The sequence below is a fragment of the Caretta caretta genome, chromosome 6 (genome assembly GCF_965140235.1).
Source record: "Caretta caretta isolate rCarCar2 chromosome 6, rCarCar1.hap1, whole genome shotgun sequence".
NCBI lineage: Eukaryota > Metazoa > Chordata > Testudines > Cheloniidae > Caretta > Caretta caretta.
In genome coordinates, this window is record NC_134211.1 from 48,030,479 (window position 1) to 48,057,562 (window position 27,084).

A 27,084-nucleotide genomic window follows, 5' to 3' on the forward strand; every position below is an offset into this window, starting at 1 on the left:
AGGCACTAATGGCAAGGCTTTGAGAATTCTCAGCATTTATGAAAAAAACAGCCATGGCCCACCTTGGGTTTTATGGGAGAAAAGGAATGTGAATCAAAAAATTAAATTCACAGAACTTTGTGTGTGGCCTTCTCTGCTATGCAGAACATCTTTGTGTATGTTCATGTCTGCCATAGCTTTGAGAAAAGTCTTTTACTTGTATAGCAACAAACTGTCATAAGTCAGAGTGTTTACGTTCTTAAGTGTTGTGTCATATTTCTTGACTAAGATAATGAAACAAATTAAACAAAACGCCACACAGATTCTTCTGTTAGAAAACTTAGCAAAATTCTTACAGATTCAGATTATAGCAGTAGGTATATTTGACTAGCTTCATTTTCTGTTTTTACAAGCAATCTCAGCTGGCATGCTGAAAGTAAATGCTAAGTACAAATATGCATTTTTCACATTAAATTACACAAGGAACGATGGTCTAATTGTTACCCTCTTTCCACCTACATCCTAACTTTTGCTCAAAGACTTCATTGAAAACCCTAACCTAAAAGGAGCTAGACTGGCTTTCAACAGGAGTTGGGCACTTTACTCCCTTAGATCCAGCTTAAACACAGATCTCAACATAAGAGACCTGATACACTGATTTTTTTTCACCAGCAGAGGATCTCTACTGACCAGCTAAACTATATAGATTTACTCCAGTTGAGGTGCTCACTTGAAATGTCTCAGAACCCTTAAGGCACACATTGCGGTTGATTAATTACATACAGCTCATGGGCCAGATCAGCAGCAGTGACAATTTTCACAAGCTGAGATTTGTCCCCATAAGTCAATGCATTATGAGTTACCAACAATGGTGATTTTCAACTTGTCTGAGAAGGTCAGTGATTTTACAGTGATCTTTGAGGTATCTTTGATGACAAAAAGGGTGGCTTTAGACTCTTCATATTAGAAGGGTACTTATAGCTTTTCCAGGGAATATAGATGGGTCACCTTCTAAGGGATAAGGTCACCTAAAAGTAGGTGTCTAAATGACTATATCAGCACACAAACAAGAGTGGCCTGACTTTCAGAGCTGCTGATCACCCACAAGACAAAAAACCAGGCCACTCTTATTTAGGTCTGATATGTGGATTTGAAGTTAGACTCTAAATCAGCTAGGTTTCCAAATGTTGCCCTTATTTTTCTAAATGCTTATCTAAATCAAACCCCAAATTTGGATGTGTAACCTAGACCTGCTCAGCATGGTTCTGTCTCCCTAAAGTGGGGACTGAGCCATATGTAGAAATGGATGAGCCTACTCCAGCCTTAAGAGAGCTGGTTTGTTTAACTGTGCAGTGGAAGATCATGCTTTCAGATGCAAAGGTCCCATGTTTGATCTCTGCTGCCAGTGACCCATCCAAGGAATAAAAGAAGCTTATCCAACCACTTGTGTCTGAAAACCTAAGCTGGAAATCCTAGCATGAGTCCAAGTCTTAAATTGCTCAGTCATTTTTAATCTGTGAATTTTATGTAAAACTATTGGGGAGGGGGGTAGAAATGGTGGTGACACATTAGGGCCATAAAGGCTAGTGGAGTGAGAGGGCTATCATAGCAGAAGATGATAGAATCATAGGACTGGAAGGGACCTCAGTAGGTAATCTAGTCCAGTGCCTTGCACTAGACCATTCCTGACCGGTGTTTGTCTAACCTGTTCTTAAAAACCTCCAAAAAACAGATTCCCTAGGCAATTTGTTCCAGTGCTTAACCACCCTGACAGTTAGGAAGTTTTTCCTAATGTCTAACTTAAACGTCCCTTGCTGCAATTTAAGACCATTGCTTCTTGTCCTATCCTCAGTGGGTAAGGAGAACAATTCTTCTCCCTCCTCCTTTTGTGTGCTTGAAACTATTATATCTCTTCTATGAAGAAAGATTTAAAAACTTGGATGTATTTAATCTGGAGGTCATTTTTTTAAACCCTTTTAATTATTATTTAATTATTATCTGAGACGATAAGCGTGGGAGAACCCACCTTTTTTTACTTTCAGTAAATTTTGCCATGATGGAGAAGCTTAGTAGACAAACCTGGATTTGATTTCCAACTTCCCCCCCCCCCCTCCAGTCTCACATGAGAAGTTAAAGAGCAAGGATGAATTAAACACAACAGAACAACTCTGCCTTGTTGCTGAGCAGACAAACACATAACACTCTATTGGCATATTGTACTAAATGTCTTCATAGCACACAGTGATAAGATAATTTGTTTTTCTTGGTTGTGCTGAGTGTGCTACTCCCCATCCCATAATAGGCCTGAGATAGCAAGAACATGTATTTTCTCCATGCTACTGCTTGATTTTTCTTTCTGAAAATTATTAATCCCTCTCCAGGTAATCTGGATTTACATCTATTTCAGCATCCTTCCCTGCGATTCAATGAGAGAACCATACTCACATCATGAGTAATGCACGTAAGCGTCTGGTAGATTAGATTCTTAATATGATGTTCTACAGGGAAACTTAGGTTTTGCAAGTACTGTATTTCCAGAGGGGGAAGTGTCTATAGCAGAAGCATGGAGATTGTATAATGAAACTGAATTTCTCCATCTACCACTTTTGGTTTAGTTACATTAATGGCACAGGAGAAAAAATGGTAAAATACTTTCCCACACCCAGATCTGCAGCCAAAGAAAAATGTTTTTTCAAAATACCAGTGGAACTTGAACTTCGCTGAATTTCAACATGGGATTGAATACCTGTGGAATGCATCATTTGTTCCAGGAGAGCCTTGAGTGGGCCTGACTGTTATAAAAAGCCAGTCAGCTGCAAACCAGCTGAGCGGCGAACAGTGGAGAGGCTAAGAGAGGGAGTTTGCCTGGGGAGAGCCCACTAAGGCTTTCATCTTGCAGGCTTCTCTGAGTAGTTACTAGAACACCTGAGGAAGCTCTTAGAAGGAAGGTAATATGGATGGTGAGCATTCAGCTGTTGTTACCTGCACAGGATGTGCCATGTTTGTCTTTCTTCCACAGGAAAGAAGCGACTTGCTGTTTGTACAGATCACCGCTCCCAAGAGAAGGGGGTAGGTGATGGTGGTCGGGGACTCCCTCCTCAGGGGGACTGAGTCATCTATCTGCCACCCCGACCTGGAAAACTGAGAAGTCTGCTGCTTGCCAGGAGCTAGGATTCATGATGTGACAGAGAGACTGCCGAGACTCATCAAGCCCTCAGATCGCTACCCCTTCCTACTTCTCCACATGGGCACCAATGTTACTGCCAAAAATGACCTTGAGCAGATCACTGCAGACTACGTAGCTCTGGGAAGAAGGATAAAGGAGTTTGAGGTGCAAGTGGTGGTCTCGTCCATCCTCCCTGTGGAAGGAAAAGGCCTGGGTAGAGACCATTGAATCGTGGAAGTCAACAAATGGCTACGCAGGTGGTGTCAGAGAGAAGGATTTGGATTCTTTGACCATGGGATTGTGTTCCAAGAAGGAGGAGTGCTAGGCAGAGACAAGTTCCACCTAAGAGCATCTTTACAAGCAGGCTGGCTAACCTAGTGAGGAGGGCTTTAAACTAGGTTCACTGGTGGAAGGAGACCAAAGCTGTGAGGTAAGTGGGGAAGTGGGATATCGGGAGGAAACACAAGCAGGAGAGCGCAAGAGGGGAGGGCTCCTGTCTCCTACTGAGAAAGAGGGACGATCAGAGAGTTATCTTAAGTGCCTATACAGAAATGCAAGAAGCCTGGGAAACAAGCAGGGAGAACTGGAAGTCCTGGCACAGTCAAGGAATTATGATGTGATTGGAATAACAGAGACTTGGTGGGATAACTCACATGACTGGAGTACTGTCATGGATGGATATAAACTGTTCAGGAAGGACAGGCAGGGCAGAAAAGGTGGGGGAATTGCATTGTATGTAAGAAAGCAGTATGACGGCTCAGAGCTCTAGTATGAAACTGCAGAAAAACCTAATAGTCTCTGGATTAAGTTTAGAAGTGTGAGCAACAAGGGTGATGTTGTGGTGGGAGTCTGCTATAGACCACCAGACCAGGGGGATGAGATGGACGAGGCTTTCTTCCAGCAAATAACAGAAGTTACTAGATCGCAGGCCCTGGTTCTCATGGGAGACTTCAATCACCCTGATATCTGCTGGGAGAGCAATACCACAGTGCATAGACAATCCAAGAAGTTTTTGGAAAGTGTAGGGGACAATTTCCTGGTGCAAGTGCTGGAGGAACCAACTAGGGGCAGAGCTCCTCTTGACCTGCTGCTCACAAACTGGGAAGAATTAGTAGGGGAAGCAAAAGTGGAGGGGAACCTGGGAGGCAGTGACCATGAGATGGTCGAGTTCAGGATCCTGACACAAGGAAGAAAGGAGAGCAGCAGAATATGGACGCTGGACTTCAGAAAAGCAGACTGACTCCCTCAGGGAACTGATGGGCAGTATCCCCTGGGAGAATAACATGAGGGGGAAAGGAGTCCAGGAAGGCTGGCTGTATTTTAAAGAATCCTTATTGAGGTTACAGGAAAAAGCCATCCCGATGTGTAGAAAAAATAGTAAATATGGCAGGCGACCAGCTTGGCTTAACAGTGAAATCCTTGCTGACTTTAAACACAGAAAAGAAGCTTACAAGAAGTGGAAGACTGGACAAATGACCAGGGAGGAGTATAAAAATATTGCTCAGATATGCAGGGGTGAAATCAGGAAGGTCAAAGCACACTTGGAGTTGCAGCTAGCAAGAGATGTTAAGAGTAACAAGAAGGGTTTCTTCAGGTATGTTAGCAACAAGAAGAAAGTCAAGGAAAGTGTGGGCCCCTTACTGAATGGGGGAGGCAACCTAGTGAGCGAGGATGTGGAAAAAGCTAATGTACTCAATGCTTTTTTTGCCTCTGTCTTCACAAACAAGGTCAGCTCCCAGACTACTGCACTGGGCAGAACAGCTTGGGGAGGAAGTGACCAGCCCTCTGTGGAGAAAGAATTGGTTCTGGACTATTTAGAAAAGCTGGACGAGCACAAGTCCATGGGGTCGGATGCATTGCATCCGAGAGTGCTAAAGGACTTGGCGGATGTGATTGCAGAGCCATTCGCTATTATCTTTGAAAACTCATGGTGATCAGGGGAGGTCCCGGATGACTGGAAAAAGGCTAACATAGTGCCCATTTTTAAAAAAGGGAAGGAGGAAGATCTGGGGAACTACAGGCCAGTCATCCTCACCTCAGTCCCTGGAAAAATCATGGAGCAGGTCCTCAAGGAATCAATTCTGAAGCACTTAGAGGAGAGGAAAGTAATCAGGAACAGTCAGCATGGATTCACCAAGCTCAAGTCATGCCTGACTAACCTAATTGCCTTCTATGATGAGATTACTGGTTCTGTGGATGAGGAGAAAGCAGTGGACTTGTTATTCCTTGACTTCAGCAAAGCTTTTGATATGGTCTCCCACAGTATTCTTGCCAGCAAGTTAAAGAAGTACGGGCTGGATGAATGGACTATAAGGTGGAGAGAAAGCTGGCTAGATTGTCGGTCTCAATGGGTAGTGATCAATGGCTCCATGTCTAGTTGGCAGCCGGTATCAAGCAGAGTGCCCCAAGCGTCGGTCCTGGGGCCAGTTTTGTTCAATATCATCTTTAATGATCTGGAGGATGGCATGGACTGCACCCTGAGCAAGTTTGCAGATGACACTAAACTGGGAGGAGTGTTAGATACGCTGGAGGGTAGGGATAGGATACAGAGGGACCAAGACAAATTAGAGGATTGGGCCAAAAGAAATCTGATGAGGTTCAACAAGGACAAGTGCAGAGTCCTGCACTTAGAACAGAAGAATCCCATGCTCCGCTACAGACTAGGGACCGAATGGCTAGGCAGCAGTTCTGCAGAAAAGGACCTAGGGGTTACAGTGGACGAGAAGCTGGATATGAGTCAACAGTGTGCCCTTGTTGCCAAGAAAGCTAACTGCATTTGGGCTGTATAAGTAGAAGCATTGCCAGCAGATCGAGGGACTTGATCGTTCCCCACTATTCGACATTGGTGAGGCCTCATCTGGAATATTGTGTCCAGTTTTGGGCCCCACACTAGAAGAAGGGTGTGGAAAAATTGGAGAGAGTCTAGTGGAGGGAACAAAAATGATTAGAGGACTGGAACACATGACTTATGAGGAGAGGCTGAGGGAACTGGGATTGTTTAGTCTGCGGAAGAGAAGAATGAGGGGGGATTTGATAGCTGCTTTCAATTATCTGAAAGGGGGTTCCAAAGAGGACGGATCTAGACTGTTCTCAGTGGTAGCAGATGACAGAACAAGGAGTAATGGTCTCAAGTTGCAGTGGGGTAAGTTTAGGTTGGATATTAGGAAAAACTTTTTCACTAAGAGGGTGGTGAAGCACTGGAATGCGTTACCCTAGGAAGGTGGTGGAATCTCCTTCCTTTTGAGGTTTTTAAGGTCAGGCTTGACAAAGCCCTGGCTGGAATGATTTAGTTGGGGATTGGTCCTGCTTTGAGCAGGGGGTTGGACTAGATGACCTCCTGAGGTCCCTTCCAACCCTGATACTCTATGATTCTATGATTTGGTGCTCCTAGTCAAAACTGATTAGATACTAGCTGCATGAATAATGGGTTTAGGATTTCAGCCTCTTTTTGCGATTAGCTCCCAACCTCCTCTCTTCCACTGCAGGGTAGCAAAGCCTTCATCCAAGGAAAACACTGATCTCCTCTGTATGGAACAACTCTCTGAAGACAGAGTTAAAGCCGGTCTACTTACAATTATGACAAAGAGCAGTCCTATGATACACAAGAGTTGTACCTTCCAGTCCTCCACTCATATTTGAGAGAGATGCCATGTCGCTCAGTAAATCACTGTAGGTGCTTTCAAATCCACCTGTACCTTAGTATTTTCATGTGAAGGTCAACAGTCAAAAATCAGCATTTGCCCTCATTGAGCATAGTCAGTATCTGAGATAAACATTGCTTTTCTCTGCTCAGAACAGGAAGAACTTCAATATCTCAGATAATATTTACCAACAGCTACCCACAGAATTTTGACATTTTAGTAGCGACTAAACCACTACACCTTATGGACCAGATTGCAAAACCCCTTCCTCTCCATAGGCCCCAATTTAGGAAAGCACTTAAATTTATCCCTATTCAGGAGAGTACTTCAGCCTGTACTTAGTATTTAAGCACCCTCCTGAGAGGTATGTTTTCTTCAGCAGGGGCCATAGTGAAAAAATGTTCACACACATTGTCCCACTGACTTTAGTCATCTGAGTAATTCCTCTCCTCTGTGTGTGTGTGTGTGTGTGTGTGTGTGTGTGTGTGTGTGTCTGGGGTGGGGGCGGGGAGGTGGAAAGAGAAGTGTATCACAATCTGGCCTTAAACCATCATCATTCTCTAATAATTGAGTAGTCCTGTGTATGCACTACTTCTGTGGTATAAATTGTGTGTGTGTGTAATCTAAATATATTTAATGACCTATATAATAAGTATCAAATGTGGAATTTAAGAGGTTCTTTAGACCTTTTTGTATTTTTACTCACTATCAAATGCATAAAGAAAAGGAGTACTTTTGGCACCTTAGAGACTAACCAATTTATTTGAGCTCACGAAAGCTTATGCTCAAATAAATTGGGTTAGTCTCTAAGGTGCCACAAGTACTCCTTTTCTTTTTGCGAATACAGACTAACACGGCTGTTACTCTGAAACCTATCAAATGCATGTTGCCTTCTCAGCTTTTTGCTGGTTTCCATTTGTGGTAATAGTTACACTGAAAAACTTAACCTTTGCTAGTTTACAAGTCTTTCCTTCTATTCAGACTAGAATATAATTGTAATACCTGATATCAATTGGAAATTCTAACCACTGATGATATTCAATAGAATATTTAAAATGATATTCAAACAAATTCACAAACTGCATCTTACAAAGAAAAAAGCATCAGAGTCTGGGCAGTGGCACTGAGTGCCAACATTTTATTTTGTAGTCACTATACGTATTTCCAAAAAGCTAAAGCATATTTTTCTTTTCAGGCCCTCTGTCTGGCATCCATTTTTAGAAGTACAGAAAAATTCCTCTAGCCTTCTAGATAACTAAGTCCTAAAGTGCTATAAAAACAGTGTAAATATTTCTATTACTGGTGTTCCAGTTACCACAAAAGGGTTGCTAAGCTATTATGCTATTATCTTTGTCAGGAAGTTTGTTTTCCTCTCATGAAGGAAAACTGCCAGTCATTTTAATATGGTTATGCAAATATCCTGTTTTCCAACGGATTCCATCAGAGCAATCAAACACTCTTATCCTCAGTGTAAATGTAAATCTACTGAATCTTCCTCTGTCAATATTCCTAAGAACCACTTGTTGTTTATGTTCTGGAGTGATTGCAATAGCAAATTTATCTATATTTAACTTTGTCCCAGGAGACAAAGCCCACTGTGGGAAGACTTTACTATTGCAAAATGAGGAAGACTTTTACAAATAGTATTTTAATATCATGTTTATTAAAAGAATATAGTTAAACTATGATGTTGCTGTGTTTAATGGAAGGATACAGAGTGTGACATATTTAGGGAAGAGGAGAGGATAAAGTGGTGGTTAATCATTGTAAAATGTAAACAAGTATGTAAGCCTTTAATTGACTCTTTTGAACTGTAAATAGACTCTAGGATAGTGAGAACTTGTGAGTGTGTGCTTGCAGAAAGAGAAATTTTGTTTTAAATTAAAGCATTACCCTCCTTGTGGTGTTTGACGTCTCCACAGCATAGGCCCTGATTCAGCCAAGCATTTAAGCTTATGCTTAACTTTAAGCAAGTGGTTAAGAGCTTAGTTGGATCAGGACATTCAGTTTCACTTTCTGGTTCTCACTCTCACTAAACGTAAATAGAAAGTGAAGCTGACCTGTCCGATCGCATTAGAGATCCAGGTAAATAAAGCATAAAAAGTAACTAGTTTAATTAAACATAATGGTAAAAAGTGAGGTGCCAGTCCTTCGAATATGAAAGTTATGAACATGCTTATGACTATCCCTTTGGACTACTTGCATGGGTAAAGTTATGTACAAGCTAATATATTTAGGCATTATTCTAAATAGAATCCTAAAGTCCTCACTCAGTTTTCTTCACTAATTACTTCCTTGATTTCAATCACTGTTTTGCTTGAGTAAGGGCTTCCAGCTTTTGGCCACAGTCTCTTTTTATTATTCAAGGTAACTGAGACAGTTTTTATTATCGAGTATAAGTAGATATAAACCTGGGTCCAATCGTGAACCAAAATGAACCTCACACTTTAAACTTCAGATGAGTTCAGTTAACCTTTTAGTTTATTTGTGTTAATTTTTGCATGCCTCTGCACTGCCTGGTGTTCCTCAGAAATAGATTCATAGATATTTAGGTCAGAAGGGACCATCATGATCATCTAGTCTGACCTCCTGCACAACGCAGGCCACAGAATTTCACCCACCACTCCTACAAAAAAAAAACCTCACACCTATATCTGTGCTATTGAAGTCCTCAAATCATAGTTTAAAGACTTCAAGGAGCAGAGAATCCTCCAGCAAGTGACCCGTGCCCCATGCTACAGAGGAAGGCGAAAAACCTCCAGGGCCTCTTCCAATCTGTCCTGGAGGAAAATTCCTTCCTGACCCCAAATATGGTGATCAGCTAAACCCTGAGCATATGGGCAAGATTCATCAGCCAGATACTACAGAAAATTCTTTCCTGGGTAACTCGGATCTCACCCCATCTAATAGCCCATCACAGGCCATTGGGCCTATTTACCATGAATATTTAATTACCAAAACCATGTTATCCCATCATACCATCTCCTCCATAAACTTATCGAGTTTAATCTTAAAGCCAGATAGATCTTTTGTCCCCACTGCTTCCCTTGGAAGGCTATTCCAAAACTTCACTCCTCTGATGGTTAAAAACCTTCGTCTAATTTCTAGTCTAAATTTCCTAGTGGCCAGTTTATATCCATTTGTTCTTGTGTCCACATTGGTACTGAGCTTAAATAATTCCTCTCCCTCTCGGTATTTATCCCTCTGATATATTTATGGAGAGCAATCATATCCCCCCTCAACCTTCTTTTAGTTAGGCTAAACAAGCCAAGCTCCCTGAGTCTCCTTTCATAAGACAAGTTTTCCATTCCTCAGATCATCCTAGTAGCCCTTCTCTGTACCTGTTCCAGTTTGAATTCATCCTTCTTAAACATGGGAGACCAGAACTGCACACAGTATTCCAGGTGAGGTCTCACCAGTGCCTTGTATAACGGTACTAAAACCTCCTTATCCTTACTGGAAATACCTCTCCTGATGCATTCCAAGAGCACATTACCTTTTTTCACAGCTATATCACATTGGCGGCTCATAGTCATCCTATGATCAACCAATACTCCAAGGTCCTTTTCCTCCTCCGTTACTTCTAATTGATGCGTCCCCAGCTTATAACTAAAATTCTTGTTATTAATCCCTAAATGCATGACCTTACACTTCTCACTATTAAATTTCATTCTATTACTATTACTCCAGTTTACAAGGTCATCCAGATCCTCCTGTAGGTTTCAGAGTAACAGCCATGTTAGTCTGTATTCGCAAAAAGAAAGGGAGTACTTGTGGCACCTTAGAGACTAACCAATTTATTTGAGCATAAGCTTTCGTGAGCTACAGCTCACTTCATCGGATGCATACTGTGGAAAGTGTAGAAGATCTTTTTATACACACAAAGCATGAAAAAATACCTCCCCCCACCCCACTCTCCTGCTAGTAATAGCTTATCTAAAGTGATCACTCTCCTTACAATGTGTATGATAATCAAGGTGGGCCATTTCCAGCACAAATCCAGGGTTTAACAAGAACATCGGGGGGGGGGGGTAGGAAAAAACAAGGGGAAATAGGTTACCTTGCATAATGACTTAGCCACTCCCAGTCTCTATTCAAGCCTAAGTTAATTGTATCCAATTTGCAAATGAATTCCAATTCAGCAGTCTCTCGCTGGAGTCTGGATTTAAAGTTTTTTTGTTGTAATATCGCAACTTTCATGTCTGTAATTGCGTGACCAGAGAGATTGAAGTGTTCTCCGACTGGTTTATGAATGTTATAAGTATCCCTGTCCTTCTCTAAATTGGCAATACCTCCCAGCTTTGTATCATCCGCAAACTTTATTAGCACACTCCCACTTTTTGTGCCGAGGTCAGTAATAAAAAGATTAAATAAGATTGGTCCCAAAACCGATCCTTGAGGAACACCACTGGTAACCTCCCTCCAGCCTGACAGTTCACCTTTCAGTAGGACCCGTTGTAGTCTCCCCTTTAACCAATTCCTTATCCACCTATTGATCCCCATCTTATCCAATTTAACTAATAATTCCCCATGTGGCACAGTATCAAATCCCTTACTAAAATCTAGGTAAATTAGATGCACTGCGTTTCCTTTGTCTAAAAAATCTGTTACTTTCTCAAAGAAGGAGATCAGGTTGGTTTGGCACGATCTTTTGTAAAACCATGTTGTATTTTGTCCCATTTACCATTGACTTCAATGTCCTTAACTACCTTCTCCTTCAAAATTTTTTCCAAGACCTTGCATACTACAGATGTCAAACTAAGAGGCCTATAATTACCTGGATCGCTTTTTTTCCCTTTCTTAAAAATAGGAACTGTGTTAGCAATTCTCCAATCATATGGTACAACCCCTGAGTTTACAGATTTGTTAAAAATTCTTGCTAATGGGCTTGCAATTTCATGTGCCAATTCCTTTAATATTCTTGGATGAAGATTATCGGGCCCCCCAGTTTAGTCCCATTAAGCTGTTTGAGTTTCACTTCTACCTCAAATATGGTAATGTCTACCTCCATATCCTCCTTCCCATTTGTCATGCTACCATTATCCCTAAGATCTTCTTTAGTCTCATTAAAGACTTAGGCAAAGTATTTGTTTAGATATTGGGCCATGCCTAGATTATCCTTGACCTCCACTCCATCCTCAGTGTTTAGCGGTCCCACTTCTTCTTTCTTTGTTTTCTTCTTATTTATATGACTATAGAACCTTTTACTATTGGTTTTAATTCCCTTTGCAAGGTCCAACTCTACTTGACTTTTAGCCTGTCTCACTTTATCCCTACATGTTCTGACCTCAATAAGGTAGCTTTCCTTGCTGATCCCTCCCTTCTTCCACTCCCTATATGCTTTCTGCTTTTTCTTAAACATCTCTCTGAGATGCTTGCTCATCCATCTTGGTCTACAACTCCTGTCTATGAATTTTTTCCCCTTACTTGGGATGCAGGCTTCCGATAGCTTCTGCAGCTTTGACTCAAAATAATCCCAGGCCTCCTCTACCTTTAGATCCATAAATTCTTCAGTCCAATCCACTTCCCTAACTAATTTCCTTAATTTTAGAAAGTCAGCCCTTTTGAAATCAAAAACCCTAGCTGCAGATTTATTTTTATTAATCCTTCCATTCAGTTTGAACTGAATTAGCTCATGATCACTTGAGCCAAGATTATCCCCTACAACCATTTCTTCTATGAGGTCCTCACTACTCACCAAAACCAAATCTAAAATGGCATCCCCTCTAGTCAGTTCAGCAACTACTTGGTGAAGGAATCCATCAGCTATCACATCTAGGAAAATCTGAGCCCTATTATTATTACTAGCACTCGTCCTCCAGTCTATATCTGGGAAGTTAAAGTCTCCCATGATGACACAGTTTCCATTAGTATTTACTTTATTAAAAACATTAAAAAGGGCTGTATCCATATCCAGATTAGGTCCCAGCGGTCTATAGCACACCCCAAGCACTATCCCAGGGGAGGCTCTAATAGTTTTCTTCCCCAATGTAATTTTTGCCCAGACGGACTCAGTCATATCCATTTCATCGCTTCTTATTTCTTTACATTCTATCTCATCATTGATATACAGTGCTACTCCACCACCTTTACCTTTATTTCAGTCTTTCCTAAACAGCACATACCACCTCAATACCTGTAGTCCAGTCATGACTACTATTCCACCATGTTTCTGTTATCCCTATAATATCTGGTTTCACTTCCTGCACCAGTAGCTCTAGTTCCTCCATTTTGTTACCTAGGCTCCTAGCATTCATGTACAAACATCTTAATTTTTGCTGTTTGGCCTCACTCACATCCTATTAGGCACGGTCATTTTACTACCAGTATAACCTATTAGACATGTATCTACACTGCCCTTCCTCCTACCCACGGCTGTATCCACTCTTATTTCATTTTCTTTCCTCTCAATGCTAAATTCTGGCGTGGAAATTACCTGGACATCTCCCAACCATCTCCCCCTAATTCCTAGTTTAAAGCTCTCTTAATCAGTTGTGCCAGCCTCCATCCTAGAAGTCTATTTCCTTCCCTACTCAGATGAAGTCCATCCCGAGAGAACTGTCCTCTATCCATGAATGCCTCCCAGTGGCCATACATCCCGAAGCCCTCCTTATAGCACCACTGCCTAAGCCATCTGTTGATAGTCATAATCTTGTCACACCTTTGTTGCCCTTCTCTAGGAACAGGCAGAATCCCACTAAAGATCACCTGAGCCTCAATTTCCTTAAGCGTCTTCCCCAGACTAGCATAGTCTCCCTTAATACTTTCCAGTGAGAATCTAGCCGTATCATTTGTTCCCACATGAAGGATAATTAGGGGATTCTTTCCCGCTCCCTTTAGAATCCTTTTCAACCTCAGGTCTACATCCCGTATCTTAGCACTTGGAAGACAGCACACCCTTCTATTCTCTGGATCAGCTCTGGTTACAGACCTGTCTATTCTTCTCAGTAAAGAGTCCCCAATCACATAGACCTGTCTTTTCCTAGTGATGGTGCTATTCTCCAGTCTATCCCGTGTTCCCTCTGGCTGCAAGTTCTTTCCATTCCTATTCTCCCTTGTAATCCTCTTCAACCCATCCTGAATCCTCCTGGGGCTCATATTTGGTGTAATCTCCATTAACTCTTCCCCTTTTCCTATAGGACTAGCCGCTCTTCTCTTCTTCCTTGCCCTTCCACCTTCAGTGATTACCTGCTGAGCCCCTTCTTCATTTTCCAACTCTGCAAACCTATTCCTGAGCTCTATTTCTTCTTCACTAGCCCGTCTTTTCCTCTGCCTGGTTCTTTTAGTCACATGCTTCCACTGACCCCTTTCCTCACCCAGTCTCCCCTCAGAATTCCCCAGCCCTGATTCCATCTGCAAGTCTGAGCTTTTCCCTTCAGATACCTCATGTCTTTGCTCCATAATCTGCTCAAACCCTTCCTAAACTCTACCAAACTTTCCACCTGCATCTCCAAACCTCGGATCTTTTCCTCCATCAGCTCTATCAGACAGCATTTCATACAGACAAAACTCTTACCAGGTGCCTCCTCCAGGGTCATGTACATACCACAGCTTCCACATCCAGTCATCTTGAGTGTGTCTTCCATGACATGGGTCACTCCCACTGCTGCCTTATATCTGTCATTGCCTTCCCACCTAAATCCTGTTAATCTGGGAAACACAAACTACACCAAAACACCACCACCCACAGCAAACAACAAGCACCACAAGACAAACTCCCCTTTCGAACTCCCACTCAAACTCCCTGGTTTACAGCTCTGTTTGCTAGCTCCTGTGCCGCTGCAGCTGTCTGCAGAAATGGAGGTTCCAAAATACTGCCAGGAAATATATTGCACTGTTTCTGACCTTTCTGAAACTGGGAAGCAATGAAAATCTGATCAAAGGTCCAATGAGATCTACAGTGTGAATTCCAGGCAAAAGTGATCATTTCATACTTGGTTGAATAAATGTCTGAATTATTTGAGTTTGGCCCATTAGTCACTGATGATACTCTTGACACTGGGGACCATATATAGACACAGAGCAACTAAAAGGACAGAAAAATATCCATTCTGAGATGGTCATTTAATTCTATATGATTTAAACTGTGGAGTAGAATATCCTGTGTACTGGAAATACCATCTTGGTCTTGCATCTCTATGGATCAATCCAATCTTTTTTGCTAAATCCACACTAATTGATGTGAGAATTTTGATGGTCAGAGCAGAAAAATCCTGTTGCCTTCTAAAAAATGTGCGAGCTATCCTAAAACTCTTTCAGGGAGAATCATATTTTGACAAAAAGGCATTTAATTAACCAACTTCCCTATTTTTCTTGTAGGTCTAATTACAGCTGTCCTATAAAGACCCTTGAATTGGGCCTGAATGGTATGCCTCTAGCGCATGCACCTTTTAAAATAGGTGTTTTCTCCTAAATAAATGTAAGCATTAATGACAAATGTGCAATTAGAAGCCTTAGGCTGAAGTTTTCTATATGCACAGAGCAGATGCAGAAGGAGAGACAGGCCTGTTGCTAGGCTTGAGACATGATTCAGCATCCATACCCACTGAATGATGGCTTTGTAAGGCAAGCTTGGATTGCTGTATCTTCTTTATCAGCACTGTGCATAAAGAACTTCAGTCTAGGGCTAGGTCTGAGATAGCATCCTTAGTCTCTCTTCTAAGACTGCCAACAAGGTTGCCAAATGCAATGAAAGTAACTGTTCTTAATGTGCTTTAATACCAGGTACTTTGGTGTGGTGCAGAAGCATGTGTGTGAAAAAGATGCTTGCATTTATAGAAAATACCACAAGATGACAAAGATGAGCCAATTACTATTTGTTACACACATCAGTAATCCCATTAGAGTCAATCTGACTACTTCCATGAGAAAGGTAAGCAGAATTTGACCTAATGTATAAAATGTAGAAAAACCACTCGGAATTTGAACCAGCCTTCCTTTGGATGGCATGTGCTCTTTCATCAGTCTCTTCTGGGATAACGCATGTTCTAAATTGTCATAATGAAGGTGGCAAGGACAAATAAAATGTAGCTACAGGACCAGATCTTGCGGACAAAGTTCCTGTTGACTTTAACTGAGCTCCCACTAGAATCAGTGGTGGTTTTGCCTGACTTAAGGACTGCAGGATTTGGCCTATATTGATTTGTATGCATGTGCTCAGAGCGTCACTGAACTGCAAAAATCAAGACTCCCTCAAACATAGGGATATTTTCCACTGCAGCTTTTCTGAGAATGCTACCTTTAGTTTTTACTCCTGAAAACCATCATTTTATACTACACAAACACTTTTCTCTTCACTGATTTTTGGTGGGAGAGGCTTAAGGTTTGTTTTACTGCATCATGAAATAGTTTGTGCTGTGTTTGATTCTTTTATCTGGTTGATGTGATCACAAAAGTCCATTTAGGGCTAAGCTTTTTGCTTCCATTTCTAACAGCAATGTTATGATGGAGATACATTAATTCAAATATATTCAGCAAGGACTAACACAGATATAGAAAACATCTTATTATCATCCACTTGCAGCAGGGCTTTCATTTTTCTCTGAGTAACAGGTCAGGGTCAGCTACCTTCTCAAACCAAGTGACCTCTGTCTGTTATCTCAACTTTTATAGACCTAGTATACCAGGTCAATCCCCCATTTGTCTCTCTGGAGAACTGTTAAATCTCCTAGCCTGTTTGATTTGTTTGTTTGTTTTTCCCATTCAGAAATGATAGATTTGGGGCAACCCTTTAACTAGTAATGCAAAATAGCTAGTAGTAACTTCCAAAAGCATGTGTTCCTGTATTTGATTAAACACTCTTCCCTCAGGAGGGAGAAGGGGGAATGTATGGAGGCAATACCTGAACTGTCCTCCAGACAGAACAACAAAATTGAGTTGGATGTGGACTAACTTGTTACTATGAAATACTGGAGTTGGGCTGGGCTTTTTTAGATCTTTCAAGGGTACATGCTGAAGGATAGTGTCTACTGCAATGAAACAAAGGCCCCACTTTAAGCACTGAGGCAGTACTGTGATAGAAATAATCAATAATCATGGGGATAGAGGTGTGTGGTTTTTATGTATTTTATTTAGGCATGTTGAGTTTTCTTCCCCCGAAACTAAGTTTCAAATATTTAGTCTCTGTAAGAAATTCTCATGATATATCCACTGTCTTGAAGTCTTGTTTACTGCTGATCTGATGCTTTAATATGTGTGAGACATGTTGTAAGTGTTGCTATGTTTGTGAACCAATAAAAAGCACTCTAAAGAAAGAAAAGGAGTACTAGTAGCATCTTAGAGACTAACCAATAAAGAAGTGGAATTTAATTATTTTACTAGGTAACCTGGGGTTTCCAAAGGAACCTGAGGTAGTTTAGAACAAAATTCCAAATGCATGTTAATGGGATTTGGGTACCTTTACTCCCTAAGGCTCCTTTGAAAACCACAGTCAAACCTGGATTAAGGTGGAGGATTTAGTGTGTCTCTTTTTGCAGACTCCATTCAAGAGCTGAAATAATATCACAAATAGTGAACATAATTTTATGCATTAGCTTACTTTTAAAAGTAAGAAAGTACTCAATTTTTCCAGGTTGTCTGTACCAAATGACTCCCTAAAAGGTAATTAATGAACAGAATGGCTTCTAAACTAGGGTGTTCAGTAAAGTTGTTGGTTTTTTTAAAAGCTTCAATTATTGAAGGATGATACAGTTTACTAATTAAATTTTGTTTTTCTGTTTTAAATTTAAAGGATTATAATGGGGGATTAGAGGCAACAAAAGGTTAATGGGATGGGTTTGAAGCATCTAAAATGTAAAAGGCTCTGTATCTCAACTCAAAAGTTACCAAAAATGTATGGTTTGTAATTAAACAGGAAACCAGCAGCAATCTGCTTATTTTGGGGAATTTGTAAGGAAAACTTTATACAGTTCTATTATGCCCAAACTCCATGATACTATTAAAAACTTCTCTCCAGTTTAGTACCATCTCTGAAAAATAAGTCTCCTCATTGCTGACGTAGCAATACTAGTTTATCAACATTACTGAGGTTTTAATGACATTCCACAGGGAAATGCTTCTAGAAATTAAAAGGTAATATGACAAAAGGATTGCAAAGTTTCTACTCATTGTTCTGCTGATGCTGTCACTATCGTTGATATGAGCCCTCACAAAGTTACCAGCTGTCTTTTACATAAGTTATGCACTTAAAACATTAATATGACCTTTAAAGAACATTCAACACTTTATGCCTCTTTCTCAAAATGTTTAGATTTGTTCAGAATGTACTAGTGTGTGTTTCTTTAAGGCAACTCAACATTCAATAATGGGTTTTGTGGTACTGTGACCCAATGAAATGTATTCTGAGGAGCACATTATGTATTAACATTTCTTCAGTAAAACAGACTGTCAGGTTTTATAAGATGTTAGACTAATCTATTCATTACTGTTGCCTAGGAATTATGTTCATTTCAACACGTTTCAGTTCTGTTTTGTTTTTTCTGGTGTGTGAATTTAATGTTAATGCACCACTTCCACTGGCTAAAGTGCCATGTGGCATGCAGTTTTCACACACAAGTCAGCCAGAGTGGAAGTCAATAGTGGAAACATAAACACAGGTTTTTATACTAACAAAGTTTTTAAAATGATTAGCTGGAATTAAGAGTGAAATAAGTACTGTAGGAGAACTCATACATGAGATAAGCAAAATGAATCCTTTGTACCTTTCTGGCTATCATGGGCATTAATATCTCTGCTTACAGAATACCATAAATTACATGGCACTTGTAAGTAGCAAATCCTACTTTAGGATTTACTGTCTGTATCTACTTTTAGAAAATGAAAGATAAAAATATTGGGACAAATTCATCCCTGGTGCAACTCAGCTGAAATCAATGGACTGACACCAAGGATGAACACAACCCATGTTTATCCAGTCTACCTTTAGTGAGTTAGTCCTCTGTAGTGTGAAAGTTTATTCAGAGAAAGTATTGCCAAAAACAAAATAGTTGGTATCATGTCTGTGACAGGGCAAGGACTGAAGACCATCATTGGATTAAAACATTTCCCAGGCCTAGCTGTACTCAGGCCTTTTTCATAAAGTAAATTCATATTCGGCTATCCTTTGGAAAATGTACTGAAAGCAGTGAGAGGTGAAGGGTAATTTCTAAAGTACAGTATGAATGAAAGAGTGAACAATAGTCAGCTACCTGGATTTTCAATTAAAATATGACCTACTGTATTTGTCTGTACAGGATATTTTTGTTAGAGTTTCTGGAGTGATGCCAAAGAAGTCATGACCCTGCATTTTGCTCATGATGGATGGGATAGATTATGTAGGGGGGGGACTCCTACTGCATTTATAGCCCCAGTTCTCAAAAAAAGTCAACATCTCCTTTTAGTTACACAGCTACATAGGCAATATTGATGTCATCTCTAACTAAGATTAGGCAATAAGGGCCAAATGCAGAAATCTTTAAGAGTTGTGACTGTGTTAAAGCTTTTTGGTTTTTTGGGGTCTAACTAAGAACTTCAGAATTTGCCTTCAGGAATTGTTGTAATAGAACAGACAAGTACTCTATCTGTACTTGACATAGAGCAAGAATTAGAGTTTTTTTGCAAAATGTTGGTAACAAAAATATAACTTGTGAACCAAAACACCAAGTTTCTTATAGCTCCAGTCAGAACAAGCTTATTTCCCATATTCTCAGAACTACTTTGTCTATCTTCATTTTCTTATCTCTTTTACTTATACCCTAAGATGACCCCATTAGGCAGGCTAAAGTCTCCTCCGATTTTGCTCCTGCAGTCTGAATCTTTCCAGAGGAAGAAACATCCCAAATGGATAAAAGTTATCCAAGAGAAACACTAACAAAGACAGTGAGATACTAGGTGCTTTGGTTGAAGGTACACACCCAGTCATGGCCAGTGCAGTCTGTAGCTTAGGACTGCTCCTGGAGTCCTTTCTCAGCAACATGAGGCTCCCACATAGCAGCACCAGAGAATAATGCTTTCTACCATCTCTGGTTAGCAAGGAGCTCCGTCCCATCCTGGTGAACAGTGACTGGGGCTCAGTTATTCATGGCTTTGTCACTTCCTGGCTGAAATACAATAACTCCTCACTTAACGTTGTAGTTATGTTCCTAAAAAATGCGACTTTAAGCAAAACGATGTTAAGCGAATCTAATTTCCCCATAAGAATTAATGTAAATAGGGAGGTTAGGTTCCAGGGATTTTTTTTTGCCAGACAAAAGGCATTATGTGCATTTTAAACAAGCAATTTAATACAGGTATAAGTTTTAAACAATTTTAAAGAAACAATTTAATACTATAATCATCATTGCTGAGTATGAAGCTTGGTTGAAGTGGTAGAGTTAGAGAGTGGAAGAGGGTGGATTGTCCGGCCGCTCCTCTTGCTGTTCTTGCAAGCTCAGGCACCAACTTTGCCAGCGACGGGGGGCTCAACCCTCAGCCCGTCCACACCACCCCTTTCCCCCAAATCCCATCCTTAACCCGCCTCTTCTCCCCTGCCTCGTCGTCGTCCTCCTCCTCCTTTACTCCGCACGCCATGTCCTTGCTCCTTCCCCCTGCCCCCAGCCTCCTGCCGGCGGCAATCCACTGTCTTGCGGTATTCAGGAGGCAGGGGGAAGGAGCAAGGATGTGTCACGCAGCCTCTCCCTCCTTCCCCTGCCTCCTGCCTGTGGCAATCAGCTGGTTTGGGGCATTCAGGAGGCAGGGGAGAGAGGAGGGATGGGGGAGGCTTGTGGGCCGCATCCTCGCTCCTTCCCCCTTCCTCCTGAACACCGCAAGACAGCTGATTGCCGCAGGCAGGAGACGGGGGAAGCAGGGGTGAGGCGCTGATCCACGGGGTCCACAGGCGGGTGAAGGTGCCGGGTGGGGAGCGTAGGGGAGATGATATGCGGTCCGCCAGCTGTGAACAAAGCAGGCAGTCAAATGACGTTATAGGGGAGCATTGCAGAACTTTAAACAAGCATGTTCTGTAATGGAGCAGGGACGCAACCTTGAAACAACGTTAAGCGAGAGGACATTCAGTGGGGAGTTACTGTTTAGCAATGTGATAAACCCGGGCGTGAAGCCTTCAGCACTTGGGAAAGTGCAACTAGTACAGAGCACTGCAATGCATCTCCTCAGCAGCACAGGCTACCCTCAGCTCATTAACCTTGTGCTCTGCTCTCTGTACTGGCTTGCCATTGAATATCACATCAAGTTCAAGGTCTCAGTCTGAATTTTCAAAGTTGTTATGGCCTGGGCCCAGGCTATCTAAAATATTGCCTAAAGCTCAGGCTGAAGACTACCATGGACCACCATGTTCCTCTGGCACAATGGAACTTTCTACAATAAGGGTAAAACTCATCTGTTCAGGAGTCAGAACTTTTTCAGAGACCACCCCAGGTCTGTAGAATGAACTCCCACAAGAATCCAGGACCAACATAATCCTCACAACCTTCTGCTCTAAGAGCAAGGCGCAGTTCTTTGACCTGGCCTTCTCTAACATAAACATGTTGCAACATGTGTATGTTATAAAAATTCCATAATAAACATTCTACTGAACACACTCCTCCCTCTGGGGACAGGATGAGAGAGCAAACATGTGATGAATGTTAGTCACGTCGCTTAATGAACTACTGGAAGGCGTTCAGATAATATGGTGATGAGCATGATATAAGAATATATATAAATTAGCATGAAATTAGTGCAAAATGGGCCAAATTCTGAGAGGTGCAACACCACAGTTCTCATTTTCTCCCAGTCCCATGGAGAATGAGAAGAGAGACACCTCACAAGGCAATGTCACAGTTGTAATTTTCTCATAGGACTATCCTTGGCAGCCATATAGTGACTCTGTAATAACATGCTAGAATCTTTGAAGGGGAATCCCCCTAGAATGGAAATATCTTTAGAAGGAGCATCTCACTAACTATGTTCAAGTCTGTGGGAAATTATGATGCTATGATGATCTCCTCTAAATAGAGAGGAATGATATTTTATTTTTAAATTATGGTTTATTCTTGGCAACTCCCCCATGGTGACTTTGTCCCAAAAACAAGACCTTTAGGAGACTCTCAGAAGCTGGAAACCCCATTAGCAGTATTTATTCAGTAGACCTGACAAAGACAAATCTGGTTTTATAACTTTTCTCCTCCCACCCAGCTGTTCCTTTCCATCCCCATTCCAGAGAAGTTGCTATCTATGTTAATAACCACTCTGTAGAGATGAAAGAAATAGATCTTCCAAATGAAGAGAAGATCAGTTGGAAAGCAGCCCTGTATCTGCACAATCTGACATGTGGCACCTGATCTTATAGTTTTGAAATATTTTCTATTATTTTTATTTGTCTTTTGTAGGGTGGGGCATAAGGGAGTGTTGTACGTAGGCATGCAGAAAACTTTGCTAATCTGAGTGCATTGTGTATGCTGTGAATGTATGACCATAACTCTGCATATGTACATACACAGACTACGAAGTTACCTGTAATTATCTATACAATAGTCTAGACCACTTTCTCTCTCTCCACTGAACACAAAGTGCATTTCTACTCTCCAAAAAGTGACTGTAAAATTGTGGAGTTTCATGTTAATGACTCAGCAATTTCAGTATCAAATGTATTGTCAATTTCAGATTTTCAATATCAGAGTCCCGTCCCGTCCCGTCCCCCCGGGCCCACCGTACCAACCCTTCAACCTCAAACTGAGATCTTAGAATCAAGCTTGGTTCTTTCTTAATTGTATATGATCAATAGCAATGTTTGTAGGCTAAATTATGCCCTCAGTGATACCTACGCAGACCCATTTATGTTAACAAGGTTGCACAGACATAACATGTAGCTGATTGGAACTTGGCAAACTCTTCTGTTGATTATGCACAAAAGAAAACAGGATCCAGCTCACAATATTTTATTGGTTTGGTTCTGTATAGTTAGCAGTAGAAAAGAGCAGAAAAATCTTTAGCCTTTAAAGGCAGGTATAATTCTGAATGCATGTGTAACCCATGCTGACTGGTGCCAGTCCGCGAGCCATCAGCTGCCGGTCTGCGCGCACATTGGAAAAAAAAATTACCGGTCCCCCACATCAGATAGCTTTAGAAGCACTGATCTAAACCATCCCTGATAGGTATTTGTCTAACCTGTTCTTAAACTTCCAGTGACAGAAATTCCACAACCTCCATAGGTTATTTGTTCTAGCGCTTAACTACCCTGACAGTTAGGAAGCTTTTCCTCCTATCTAACCTAAATCTCCTTTGCTGCAATTTAAGACCAGAATTTCTTATCCTATCTTCAGTGGTTAAGAAGAACAATTTATCACCCTCCTTTTTATGTACTTAAAGACTGTTATGTCTCCCTTCAGTCTTCTCCAGTCTAAACAAACCCTATTTTCAATCTTCCCTCATAGGTCATGTTTTCTAGACCTTTAATCATTTTTGTTGCTCTCCTCTGGACTTTCTCCAATTTTTTCACCTCTTTCTCGAAGTGTGGTGCCCAGAACTGGACACAGTACTCCAGTTGAGGCCTTATCAATGCTGAGTAGAGTGGAAGAATTGTTTCTTGGGTCTTGTTTACAATGCTCCTACTAATACATTCCAAAATGATGTTCATTTTTTCTGCAACAGCATTACATTGTTTGACTCCTATTTAGTTTGCAATCCACTATAACTCCCAGATCCTCTTCTGCAGTACTTCTTCCTAGGCAGTCATTTCCCACTTGTTCATCACAGTATGTGAACTGTCCATTTTACTTGAACTAAACTTGGAAAAATAATATTGAATTTAGAAAAAGAAAAAGCAAGTTATTAATATTTTTACTTCACTTTCAAGATATTTTCTATTTTTCACATGAATCTGCAAAGCCTCCATAGTATCTAGCACTTAGAGTCATTTATTTTATGCTCAAAATGGCAAAAATAACATTGACTTCAATTAGAATAGAATCTGAGGCCCGCTCTTATAACTCAGTAGCCAGGCATATGCAGCGTTTTGCATTATCTCCGTTATCTTCTATGACAAAGTGAAAATGAAGATGCCTGTGCTTAAGAAGCCTGATGAACTTTCTTCTTTTACACACAGCCCTGTTAAGGTTTGATTTTATTTAAATAAAACATCTTGTGGTGACTGGCTTCTGTACCTCTTTTTAGTAAAACCCTGTGAAAACCATCTCAGGCATTCCCTGCAACGCCACCCAAAATTTCCAATACAGCTTTGATTATTTTGTATTTTTTATTTCAGAAGGTGGAGAAAGCTACTAGGGAATAGGCTGTTCTAGATTTGATTTGGACAAAGGAGGAGGAACAGCCTGAGAATTTGAAAGTAGAAGGCAGCTTAGGTGAAAGTGATCATGAAATGGTAGAGTGCATGAGTTTAAGGTAGTGGTGGGTAACCTGTGGCCTGCAGGCTGCACGCGGCCCATCAGGGTAATCTGCTGGTGGGCCGCCAGACAGTTTGTTTACATTTCCGCAGCCACCTGCATCTCCCAGTGGATGCGGTTCGCCGTTCCTGGCCAATGGGAGCTGCGGGAAGCGGCAGCTAGCACGTCCTTGGCAGGTGTAAGTACGGAGGGCTTATTTTACATCCTCCCTCACAGTCATACTTTTTGTGACTTTTAGTAGAGCTAGAATCAAGTCCTGCCACCCAATACGTGCAGGCATTGGCATGTATCTTTGTAAGATCAGATACTTCACTTATGCAAATATCAGAATTGAGTTGGTATGTGATGATTCATGTTTTGGTATCAGAGGGCAGGGTAGTGCTTTTAAATGCTAAACCTATGTTTAGACCTAGATTGAACAGATAACCAACCTAGAAAAAAGATATGCAAAGCTACATAAAGAGCCTTACATAGTTTCAACTTCCAGTTATTGAAAGTTGTGTAATCAAAGGTAAATGGCTATCTTGACTACAAAGCGTACAGTTCCTTGGAAACGGTTGTCCAGTGCATAAGCTTTAACACAATGCTTGACTAACAAATTTTTCCTTTGTTGGACTGTAAAGATTTATCCCCTCATTTAAAAAGATCAAATAAATAAACTCAAGTTTATGAAATCTATGTTTGCATTTAAAACTGTTCTGCTGTTCATTGTAAGATAACTCTGGAGACATGGACTGTGTTATTATATCACTTCCATTAAACATTGGAAGCTCATGTTTTTACAAAAAAATTCATACAAGCATTTTTCCCCTGTTAATCCAAACAGAGAGGTTGTGAACTGTACCTCAAAACAGAACTTTTCAATAGTTCTCTTTACAAATCAGGAGCACCAATATGGTATGCCAACTAGAATGCAATGTAATTAATTGTCCTTTTAGAAGAAAAAAACTTTTAAGGCAGAATACCTTCTGCATATAGCTCATAGGCATTTTTAACCAAAAAAGGTAATATAGCATTTCACTGTTTATAATAGCAACATGAAATACGATGTTTCAAGCTGTTAGAGAAAACATATTTCAACCTTTCCTGCCCATTTCCAAGTTTCTTTATCTTTTTAAAAACTGGCTATGAATCTCTGACAGATTTATAGAAACTTCCATTTTTCAATTTCAAAACGTTTTAACAAAGCTTCAGAGATGAACAAAATATCATCTGAGTTCTGGCACTTATATAAGAATTTCACACACAGTTTGGAACGAATAAACATGTAAAAATCAATCCCAGAGCCTGACAGAAAGCGGAACTAATTAAAAAGACCAAAACCGCAGAGATCGTTTTTTGAAACAAACATGTCTTTTCCTTAAACTTATTTCAATATTTATCACATGAGCAAGGTTACTGCTGCAGTGTATCGTGAATAATATTAATACTCTGGCAGTATTTATAAATGTTTGGCACTGCAATGTGTTGGTTATTAGCATTACTGTAATAATAAGATGAGTGTAAATGTTAAGCCCTGCTCAGTCCAGTACTTTAGGCCTCTGTCTTACCAGTGTACCTACATGGACTTCAGTAAAGTTACTCTTGATTTACACCAATGTAGACAGAGGAGAATCAGTCTCCGTGTAGTTTTCATTAAATGTTTTCTTACATAATTCCATTGTCTATTTAACAATAATATGTTAAGCTATTCTATGGGTGTAGGGCCAATATTACAGGGTGCTGAGCACCCTAAATTTCTTTAGACTTTGCCTTGCACAAGGTACTCGGCATCCCTTGAGATCAGGCCCTGATACAAATCAGGCAAAATGCACTCTCAGAATTACACTATGCTATTATGACAGGTTTCAGAGTAACAGCCGTGTTAGTCTGTATTCGCAAAAAGAAAAGGAGTACTTGTGGCACCTTAGAGACTAACCAATTTATTTGAGCATGAGCTTTCGTGAGCTACAGCTCAGTGAGCTGTAGCTCACGAAAGCTCATGCTCAAATAAATTGGTTAGTCTCTAAGGTGCCACAAGTACTCCTTTTCACTATGCTATTATGTTCTATTGTGGTCACAGAGAAATGTCAGTGAATTTGCTGCTGGAGTGGGGAACAGCAGTTTAGGATGAAAGAGTTGTCTTCCTCAACGTAGAAAAAATTCCACAGTCAATGTCACTAAAGGAAAAAAAACACTTCTGAAACAAAAATTGTTTCTATCATTTAATCATGTCACTCTGTTTTTGCAAACTCTGCCCTAGCCATGTTAGGATGGCCTGTGAAACTTGTCCTGAAGATGAAACTCTCTATAATCAGTGTTGGCATATGTCAATTGTGAATTAAGATTATAAACTTGTTGTTCAAGAAATTCAAGGTAGGTTCCATTAGAACACTGAACTCCACCTTTATTTATCAGCAGTGTTTTGTTATTTTTTCCCCATTAACTTCCTGCTCATATAAATCGAGAGGTCCAATTTTCACTAGCGGTTTCCTTTTGTTTCTAGCACACTGTAGCATCTGAAACAGGAATACGTGAACAGGGGATTGCAACTGCACCTTCCACTGCAGAATGTACTTCCTTGCCACTGTTACCAAGTAAGGAACCTCTTTTGATTATACTACTGTGCACTAAACTGACTGAAATCATTTTTTATTTAATTTTTTAATCTTGATTCTTTAGTATATTTTAGAATAAAGTTTATCTGAGGTCTGTTGGATTACTCAGCAGTTCTGTAAACATCAAATGCACTCAGTAAGCATTACAATTTTTAAAATTAAAGCGTTAGAGGTAACAAGTTATAGAACACAATTCTCTGCAGATGCAATTTTATTTGATGATAATGGAAATTCTCTGTGCAAAACAAATGGAGATCTGCAGCAGAGCTACATACTGCAGATAACACCGCTACAACAACGCTGCATGAAACAGTATCTATAAGAAAGACACGTGGATTGGAGAGCTT